The 10,022-nt window shown below is 38.5% G+C and overlaps 1 long non-coding RNA gene across 1 annotated transcript; it reads left to right on the top strand.

Moving 5' to 3' along the window:
• The first annotated feature begins 5,077 nt into the window (after positions 1-5,077).
• LOC138980149 (uncharacterized) lies at positions 5,078-9,759 on the top strand. The gene is made up of 3 exons (XR_011460253.1): positions 5,078-5,158; positions 6,947-7,008; positions 8,118-9,759. It is a non-coding gene; the product is annotated as an uncharacterized lncRNA (long non-coding RNA).
• The last annotated feature ends 263 nt before the right edge of the window (positions 9,760-10,022 follow it).

Raw genomic sequence — 10,022 nt, 5'->3', positions numbered from 1 at the left:
AGAATGTTTTTAATTTCTGTTCATTACTTTATTGTCCCATCGCTCAAAAAGTCGGGTTTGGTTTCTTTGTTATGCTAAAAATTGTAATATTTTATCTATCGGGTCCAAGCCAACCCCCACCACCCAGCGTAGAGGCTCTAAACAATAAATACTATTAATAATAAAAGGCATGCATTACTTTGTGGAATGCGGTATTTTTAGATTGCTCTTATACCAAATTGCTCTCTTTGTCTCTCATTCCTACTCCTTTACACCCATGCTTGTTCTCATTCCTTTATTTTAGTATTTTTCCAAGTTACATCTTCTGTTCTATGTCTATCTAAATACGAAAACATCGCCTTATGTATGCATGTTTGAGAACATGGTATGATAATTCAATATGCAACAATATGAATGTGATACATGCATGTATTTGGGTAATAAAAAACTCTGAAAGAGGAATAATAAAGCAGTTAACCTTTAAAAAAAATTACCGACAGCAGCGAACCAGTTTTCAGTTATGGAGCAACATTATAATGCCTCCCCAATCCGAGATTCGAACTAGCGCAATGTGCTAACAGACTTCGCTTCTTGTCTCCATTAAGAGATAGAGAGATAATAATACAATTTTATTTCATTTTCAACTCGGGCCACATTTTGGGGCTTTACTCCAGGTTCTCCGGTCTGCCCCCCCCCCCCTCCCCCTCAAAAATATTCTAAAAAAAATAATGTTAACTAGGTTGGGTCTGGTGCACTCCAAAGTTGCGAGTTTGCCTTCGTTGAGAGGGCTGTCCGAAATTTCTCCCGAGGGAGATGAAAATAGAATCCAAAATGTCAACAAACAAACAAATTCAAATCAAATAAAATAACAAACAAAAAAACTATTAAAATTATCAAATAAAAAATGAAACAAAAAACATTAAAAAAGGCAAAATAAAATCAAATAAAAAAATTCAAATTTAAAAAATTCAAAAAAAGACAAACTAAGTTAAATAAAAATAAAATCAAACTCAAACAAGAGAGAGAGAGAAGGCAACACAGTGACGAGTTGAAGGGCACAGACTGGTGCCAATGCGAAAATATTTGCCTTAGTCAAAGGGAAATAACTGCGATTTCATAAAATTTGCATAAATTTGTTGGTACTTTTATGGGAACCTGTCTTGATTCAGAAAATGTTGGAGAGTTCCCTGGAACCTTCCCGAAAATCCTGCAATATTTTCTAAGGTTCCCTCCAAAGTTCCGGAAAAACCATCTATATGTTCCTGCCCAAACACCTAGGTTCCCGTATAGACACCTACACTAACACACACACACACACACACACGCACACGCACAAACACGTACAGAGATCAATGGTAGCCTTGTTTCTTCTCATTGCGTGTTTATATCACGTTACAACATAAAGCGATTGAACCCGGTGTAACACGAGAAAATTACTCCCACGAGATTTTTACTCCGGAGTAAAGATTTCGTACGAAAATGTTACTCCCTTTACGAAAAAAGCACTCCCCCATTGCACGAGAAAATTACTCCCCAAGACAGGTGAGTTCCGAGTAAACATTTCGTACAAAAATGTTACTCCCCTGACGAATAAATAACGAATAAATTACTTCACCCCAACACGAGCAATTTAACTTCCCATGCCAGGTGTACGAAATTTGTACTCCCTTGTCCCCTGTTAGTCTTGGTGGTGGAAGGTGTGGAAGGAGGGTAGCGCGACATTCGTGTGCGCGAGATCACTTATTGGCATTATCCCTTCGCCCGCATCCCATTTTTGCGTACGAGATTTTTACTGGAAGTGAAATAAATGGGGAGTAAAAATTTCGTGGAGGGAGTAATTTTTTCGTGCCTTGGGGAGTTCTTTTCTCGTACGAAAAGTGTACTCGGAGTAAGAATTTCGTACGAAGTATTTACTCCGGAGTACATTTTTCGTGGAGTAAAAATTTTGTGTTACACCGGGGTGCTGAGTATGATGCTCTCACAGTTATGCTTGGCTTCCCGCGTGAGAAGGGAGGTAAGAGTCAGCTGTATAGCTCTTTTCGAGGAAACTATTGCACAGGGGGATAATACCCCGCAAGTCGAAGCAACGTTCACTTGATCATCATAATTATTTAGTGTTGTTTAATACCGGTACACAGAAAATTAGATGTTCAGTGCCGCTCTTTCGCGCACGCACACACACACACACACACACACACACACACACACCACACACACTTACACGGGCAGACAAGCAAACAAACACGCACACAGACACACACACACGCGCACACACACACACACACACACACACACACGCACGCACACGCACAAACACGTACAGAGATCAATGGTAGCCTTGTTTCTTCTCATTGCGTGTTTATATCAGCTTACAATATCAAGCGATTGAACCCGGGGTGCTGAGTATGATGTTCTCACAGTTAAATGCTTGGCTTCCCGTTGGAAAAGGGAGGTAAGAGTCAGCTGCTTAGCTGTTTTCGTGAAAACTAGTGCATAGGGGGATTATCCCCCGCAAGTCGAAGCAACGTTCACTTGATCATTATTATTTAGTGTTGTTTGATACACGGAAAATTAGATGTTCAGTGCCGCTCTTACGCGCGCGCGCGCACGCACACACACACACATACACCCCCCCCCCCCCCACACACACTCATAGATAATAATAATAATAATAATAATGGACATTTATTAATCGCCGTTTCTCACAAGAGCTCACGGCGATTTACATATTAATTTCTGCCGTGTGAGATGGAATTTTTTACACAATATATCACGCATTCACATCGGCCAGCAAACCTCAAGCCTATTAGGGCGAGCATTCACCTTTCACGGCCTTTACTCCAAGTCACACGGGTATTTGGTGGACATTTTTAGCTATGCCTTTTCAATTTTGCCAGGAAAGACCCTTTTGTCAATCGTGGGATCTTTAACGTGCACACCCCAATGTAGTGTACACGAAGGGACCTCGGTTTTTCGTCTCATCCGAAAGACTAGCACTTGAACCCACCACCTAGGTTAGGAAAGGGGGGAGAAAATTGCGGCCTGACCCAGGCCTGAACACGCAACCTCTCGATTCCGAGCGCAAGTGCGTTACCACTCGGCCACCCAGTCCTTAAAGTGTAACTAAACAAGCAAAAAGGAAAAACGTCGTTCAGCAACCTTTACACTTTGATATGAAGAAGGGCCTCATATACTGTCGAACTGCGAAAAAAAAAAAATTCTCTCACTCGGACACTGTTTGACGGACATGTGAAGTGCGCGCCAGGAACGACAATCTTCTTAGTTTACCTGATTAATGCCCTTAATTTTTGGTTCTGGTACTTTCAGTTCCGGCTGTTGTCATCAATCTACCAAAATAAAAGATCAAACGGAGTTTTCGATTTTTATTTCATGGTTCAGAAAAATATTGCTTATTTTCTGAAGTCAACCGTTTTAGCGAATCTTTCTTTGATTCTTAAAAGTCATTTCAGATTTTTGAAAAATAGTTAACGGTTAGTAATTACCAATACATCGTAAACAAACATATCGATTGGTTTTGGTAAGAAGACACAAGTGCGATGAATGTGGTACCAGTATTTTTGTGGTAAGTAAGGATGCATTTCTTTGCTGTAAGCACATTTACAATGCACATTTAATCTGTTTAGCAACATAAACGAAAGCATGGTACAGTGCCGCTTGTTTGTGGTCTATCTTTTCGCGGCAGATGCGTAACAATTAGGGTCTCAGTTGGAAAAAGCTGCTCGGAACCAGAGCAGATTTGGCTTGGGTTCTTTGAGTGTGAATGATCGACGAGTGGCTTGACATTTTTAACGAATCATTACTATAGCCTACTTGAAACCATCATCTGTTTCTGAATTTGTCATCAGTTATGATTGAGCAGTCTCATAGGAATCGTCCATAAAAGGTTAAACCGAAAAAGGGCAGACGATTCTGAATCACACAGGCTGCTGTACAAAATCAGATCTAAAACGATATTTTGAACTGCGACGTCTGCGTAAATGCCCTGTAACAAAATACCTTGTCCTGGTCATGTGTATACACATCAGCTTCTATTGGGAAGATCAGTATTTTATATTAATCACAAATACAAGATTAGAAATAGTTCTGAAGATCGCCTTTGATTTCAGTTTCAGCGGCAAACTAGCAGATCTGTCCAAACCGGCATCGTTTCATGGTTGAAACTTGAATAATCCCAAATAGATCTGAGTGGGGGTAAGTTTTATAGTATTTCAATTTTTTACGGCAGTTTTATTTAAAGATAGTGTAGTGGATGTCTCTGGTGAAGACTACAGTTATATGAATTTTTTTGTTGTAATATTAAAATGATTGTTCTTTATTTACACAATTGAATAATTTGTATTTATTTGTTTGCAGATGACGGCATACTGAGTGCTCCAAGAACATACGCCTGCTGGCATTTTGTGTCTTTTCTGAAGACGTCGAGGCAAGCAGAAGTCACGGTCCTGGCCACACACACACAATGACATGAACAAGAAATGATATTTTTTCATGGGCATATCCAGTATTAAAACTTTATTACCATGCAAACGCAACGATAAGAATTTAGAGAAGGTCATCGGTCACACACACACACACTGGGCGGATCCGGCCTTTGTATTCTAAGTGACGATTTTGGAAAGAAGTTGGCTAATTAGTTTGCTCAGGTTGCGCCAGATCTATCAGTTGTCCTTGTTGTGATTCAAATTTTTCTTCTTAATATATTTACTTTTTTGGAAGGTGTATTGGGGATGTTTCTTTTGCTCGGATTGATCCATTTTCCTTGTTTTTATCAACATTTGTCGGACCCCCCCCCCCCCCCCCCCCCCCCCCCCAAGGAGGTTGAACGCTTCGCGTCTTCAACTAAACGCTTCGCGTCGTCAAATTGTCCCTAAAAGAAATTTGGAATCTCCCCCTTAAAAATGATGTGATCCGCCCCTGCACACACACAAACACACACAAATAGAGAAGTAATAAATGGATACAGTTTTTCTTTATTTAAATTACAATCAGATGTGATCGTAGAACAGGCACTGTAAACAAAACCTAGCATGGTATACCACTTGTGTGATGTTTTGGTCAATATCTTTATTTTCCTTTCAGAAATACATTGGCGTTTTGAATGTCAAGGAAAGTGATACAAATGCTGCAGCGGGCTATCAAGAACGCGAAGGCAAACAAGGTAAATACCTACTTCTGACATTAGTTTACTTATTAACTCTTTCTATACTGGCCATTATCTCCCCAGTCTCTCCCCAGAAACTGGCCATTTGCATGGGTTTGCAAAAAAATTCTCAAAAATAAACAAAACAAGATGCAGCCTTCAAACTCATAGGTTTTATTGTGAATATATTGCTAAAACATATGCCAAAGTTTGGTTTCATTGTTGTGAAAAAAAATAAAAATATGATGTCCAGAATTTATGGGTATATTTTACGCAATACAGTACGAACAAGGGGGTATGTATTTTGACTTAGAAGCATTTTTTCTTATGAAGGCTCTGTTTGCAACAAAACTGTTTCTGTTTACTTGTATGAAGATTGTGCTTACACAAAAACATAACAAATACAAACTGATTTTCCATTTGGTGGTCATGTAAGCATTGTGAACATGTCCGAAAAATCTGATCACACACCATGTGGTCGACATGCAGACCTGAACGGCCAGTGTATGGTGGCAGAGTTGGAAAATAGGAAAAGATGCCAATCCTTCATCAAAAACCGAAGAAAATCGTCATTGTAATAAGTTTGCTTTATTCTAAATCAAACGACTAGGATAGATGACAGACACAACGACAAACACATTCAATTCTATGTAAAACATACACAATGCTCACGTTAACAAGCTGGCCATAACAATGTGCCCATCGTGCATGAAGTGTGGCTTTGGTCGGATCAGTAGCCGTGCTTTGTCTGCGATACTAAACATGAAATTTTGTTAAAGCAACGATTTAGCAATGTTGTTGTTGCTGCTGCTGCTGTCTGTTCTTGTCACGACATCTCGTTGTTTTCCCTCCTGATTCTGAGAAGAAGCTGTTTAATTGTGATATCAGGCCTAGGAACCCCTGATTTTCACTTGGAGCATTCTCAAAGAAACTTAGCGTATGTTAAGAAAAATGAGTGTTCTCCACACTTTGTCTTTTGTTGTTCGTTGTCGTTGCATGTCTACCGTTCCACAGCCACCTACTATAGCTGATGGGGTCTATGTCGACCAAAAGAATGGGATTCACTGTAGGTCGAGTTCCTGCAGGTGGATTCTCTGTATACCTAAGACTTTAAAATTGGCAATCTTGTATACAGGGAATACCACAGGGTGTAGTTCCTGTAGCGTTTTGCAAATATCAATGAAAGTCACGTGATGCTTAGCGACATCGTTAGAATTTGATGTTTTTCGATCTTTTTTTTGATATTTCTTAGAAATTCGAGTATGGTTTGCAAGTTTTATTTACTGTGGGATTCCCTGTATACTAGATTGCCAATTTTAAAGTCTTAGGTATACAGGGAATCCACCTACAGGAACTCGACCTACAGAGAATACCACTCTTTTGGTCGACATAGACCCCATCAGCCCTACTATAAGTGCAAGTGTTAAATGACGTATTCAGGCATGAAAATTCTCCGTATTTTCCGTATTTCTGAAAAGAATAAACCGTATTTTTTTTTTTCCGTATTTTTTCTTTTTTTTTAAATTTAAAAAAAAATTTTTAATTTTTTTTCCTAGTCATAGTTATAGTAAAATAGTTTTGGGGCCATGTTTGAATCCAATTTTAAGGCTCAGATAGCCCCAGATTGCACCAAATTGCACCCTTGAAAAAAAAAAAATTCCGGGGGGGGGCATGCCCCCGGACCCCCCTAGAAGACCCCCTTAGAAGTCTTGGCGCTTCGCGCCTGCGAAACTTGGCGCTACGCGCCGGCGAAACTTGGCGCTATGCGCCTTCGAATTTTGTTTTCAGTATTTTGTTTTTTTTCAGTTTTCATGCCTGGTATTTCCACAAAAGACTGCTTGCAGAGAATCATGTGATGCCAATGACAGGTAAGGACATGTGGTAATACATACTACGTTTTGGAACCAGGGAAAATGCAGCACAAATTATTTATCAACCAAATTGATTGACTTGTGCACCACGACAAAAGTTTTCTTTGATCCATAAAAGGTCTTTTGCCAGAAAAATTGATCTGAACATCAAGTACCCTGCAAGGTGTCACACATTTACATTATTGAAATAAAAAGAAAACACACCAGTAACCAGGTTAGGTACGTTAATATCTATAATCAATATCTCGGCACGTTACTGCCTTCTTCGGGATGGTAAGCTGAACATTATTGAACAAAATAATCGGTTTAGATTGTATACTTTGATTCCTGAACGAAGAAGCAGAGGTACTGCATACAACTAGGACTGTAATATCAGCTTTTGCCTGAAACACACACACATACACTTATAAAATTAATGCAATGTCATTGTATGAAGCCAGAACAATCACTAACTTACATAGTTGGTCACACAATTACCCATCACTGAACAATAAATCGAAGTCGGGTGGATTCAATGACTAAAGCAGTAAAGGCTTTGAAAAAACCCTCATCACAAAACATCCCCCCCCCCCAAAAAAAAAAAATAAATAAATAAATAAATGAAATAAAACAGGTTGTGTATATAGCGCAGTAAACACCATGCAGGTACAAGCAAAGATTTGACATTGATTATCCTTGTTTTATATAGCACACATTTTCTAGTTTTCTCTCTGTCTCTCTCTCTCTCTCTCTCTCTCTCTCTCTCTCTCTCTCTCTCTCTCTCTCTCTCTCTCTCTCTCTCTCTCTCTCTCTCTCTCTCTCTCTCTCTCTCTCTCTCTCTCTCTCTCTCTCTCTCTCTCTCTCTCTCTCTCTCTCTCTCTCTCTCTCTCTCTCTCTCTCTCTCTGGAAAGTAATTTATTGACCTGTGGGTTATTTGCGTTTGTATACACATTGGTGATTCGTAAACTATGTTGAAACAGATTGTCAAACAATATTATATGGGGTGTCTTAAAAAAAAAATGTATATCAACAAAATCTGTCATTATTATCAGGCACACGGTTTTAACAAAGCTATGTCACGGAATGCAACATAAGTGGCTTAAAAAGTCGTGTTTTTGTGTGTGCAGGATATTCGCTAGGACAGGACCTCAAGCTGAACCAGCACAACAGCGATGCATTCTTCCATGGCTTCCACAAAAGTCTTTCACCTATAGCGGGCATTGCATACAGATAAATTCTTTAGACCAATTATACCTCTGTTCCCATGTTAAACATGGAATAATTCTGGACAAATGCGAGGACGTTAGCTTTTTTTTATTTTTATTTTTTTATCATTTTACTTATCATTAAAACTTGTTTAGATTTCGATTCGTAAACCATTTACAGTAATCCTTTGTTTTTTTAACTTTGTTCATCTTACCACAGTCACTTCGTTGTTTAGATTTATCATTAAATTTGTTACCATTATGCAGGAAAAATGTAGAATAAAACCAGGAGAGCTTTCGGTAGAAGATATTTCCTGTGTCAAAAGTTAATGCTTATTCTGATTGATGGGTGCTCCAAACTAAGTTATTTTGACTGCCTTATTCGAATTCATTTCCAAGACAGGGCTGAGAAGTGGAGAAGCTTAGGAGAATATCGTAAAAATTGTCTGGGTGTTTATGCAAAACTTTCGAATATGTCAGATTTTACTTTAGAGATTTTAAATACTGTTAACTGACAGAAATGCTATAACTTCTACACCAATTGACTGGATAACTTCATATTCAGCATACTTAAACTTGATTTTATGCGTGTGCAGTTCACAAAGTGGCAAATTTTTAGGTTAAATTATCTAACTTTTGCATCACCAATGACACCAACGCTTTCGTGTCTGAGGATTGCCCTGAACCTAGCTGTAACTGCATGCTTTCTTCAGGTCATCGATAGCCTGGGGGTTGAAGGGGATGTTTTTACATACTCAGACATTCAAAATAATCAAAAAGGTAAAAGCCTGAAGGGTTTAAATTAGGTAAAAATGGCTACCGCTCAATGTCAAAACTCGTTCTGTTTAGTCGACCCCCGAATTTGGAGAAAAAAATTAAAATTGCACAAAAGTCAGACCATTCAATTTACAAAATTGCCACTTACTGGAAAGGCAGAACATAAACTGAAGATAATGAATACCATATATAAAATAATTGGTTCAACAGATGCAGAAGTAATTTGTATGGTTGTGGGTGTCCTTTTTAGGGGGGTCAACCCTGTAGAAGAGACGATTTTCTTTAATTATCAATCCGTAATATATTGTTTGTTATGCATACAAGATTAACATTGACAAATACTTCAAGACTCCTCATTGATCTTAAGAAATGTTGTGGTTTTTTTTTGTTACTGACTGATTCACTTTCTATTCACTTTACTCTACATAAGTCACGACAAGAAAAGCAAGGGAGGTAATTTCTTCGGAAGAGGTAATTCTCTCCCCTCAGAACGATTGTTGTAGTTTGTTTGATTTTGTTCCCTTCTAATAAGTATTATTTAAAATAGATCTTTACATCTTGATGTGAAATGCGCAGTACCCCCCTCCCCCCAGGATGTTAAATTCTAGGTTGTGTCCATGTAAAATCCTGATCCTAGTCAAGATCCGAGTTGGTTTTTCATGCAACTGTGCCTCTTTATGCCACTCAATTAGACATACTTTGCAATCCATAATTGCACGAAACTAAGTACAGGAAATACGTTGTTGTCGTGGTTTTGATATTACATAATGAAATAAAAAATGTCACAACTGGTTTCGTGTTGGGCTTTCTCTCTCTGTCTGAATCTCATAATTACTTACTTCTGAGGCCTGAAATGTGTTGCAGGCATTGTTCAGCTTACATTTATTGTTACAATTTTTGTGGATATGTTATTAAGTGTGTCTGTGTTTCTATCATTCGTTATCAGTGTGGTTAAAAAAAAAAGCACACGTCAAAGTAATTTACCCTTCATCATTATCAAAACATGCAGATACAGGTAATAAATATTTGTGATACTTTAAACAAATACAA

Source organism: Littorina saxatilis, linkage group LG11, assembly GCF_037325665.1.
Source record: "Littorina saxatilis isolate snail1 linkage group LG11, US_GU_Lsax_2.0, whole genome shotgun sequence".
NCBI lineage: Eukaryota > Metazoa > Mollusca > Gastropoda > Littorinimorpha > Littorinidae > Littorina > Littorina saxatilis.
Note: the sequence above shows the minus strand (reverse complement) of the source record. Positions and strands in the feature narration are given on the sequence as shown.